The following is a 956-nucleotide window of genomic DNA, read 5'->3' as shown; positions in this document are numbered from 1 at the left end:
CTGAAACATTACAAATTTTAACATTTTCTGGTAGTCATATTATCAAACATTTATGTTTATATTCATGCTAATACATCCAATTCATTTATTTATTTAATATAAATATTAAAATAGATGAAGCTGAATCAGCAAAAGTTTGGTTAAGCACAATTAGGGTTTTTTCTAACTTTAATGAGATTAAAAAACTGGAAATAAGAATGGCTGAAATTCGAAGTTTAAAATAGCATATTCTGCAATTGAAATATTAAGAACTTAATTAATTTTAATGATTTACTTTAACTAAATGAACCAATCATAGAAAATTATTAAAAAGATATATACTCAACTGAGCGTATTATAAAATTTGTTATAATTGTAAAATTCCTTTGTTAAATTCACGTAGCTTAAAATAATTTTTTTTAGAAATTATTTATATAACAATATGTAACAAAAAAATTTGGAATATTATAGACTGGTAGTAACACACACAAATAGAGTTAAAAAATTAATAAATTACAAAGTATATTATTTAACTTTGTAGTCGAAACCTATTATCATATCAAACCATAAGAAAAACTTTTTTTAGGTATTTTAAAATAAAATAAAATACAAAATCGACAATTTTAACACAAAAATAGCACTCTTTAATGTTTATTGGAGCATATTTAGCTTATTTATTTATTACACGATACTACAGCTAATTTAACAGCAGAACATAAGCAATACACATTAATAAATGATGAGGTATACTGAAAATTGTTTTTTGTATCATTGTGCACTAATTAATTTATAATAACTTTACTGATGAATGTAATTATTATACATTGAATTTCTGATTCGTGTTCTTTTTGTTCGAATGACAAATTCACTATTGTATAATAAAAACTCTTAAAAGCAAAAGTAGTGTTTATTAAATGTTAGAACATGTGCTCGCGATTAAGATCATTGTAAATAATTTTACATAAATCATAAGAAAA

Source organism: Daktulosphaira vitifoliae, unplaced genomic scaffold (genome assembly GCF_025091365.1).
Source record: "Daktulosphaira vitifoliae isolate Bord-2020 unplaced genomic scaffold, ASM2509136v1 Scaffold_5, whole genome shotgun sequence".
Lineage (NCBI taxonomy): Eukaryota > Metazoa > Arthropoda > Insecta > Hemiptera > Phylloxeridae > Daktulosphaira > Daktulosphaira vitifoliae.
Note: the sequence above shows the minus strand (reverse complement) of the source record.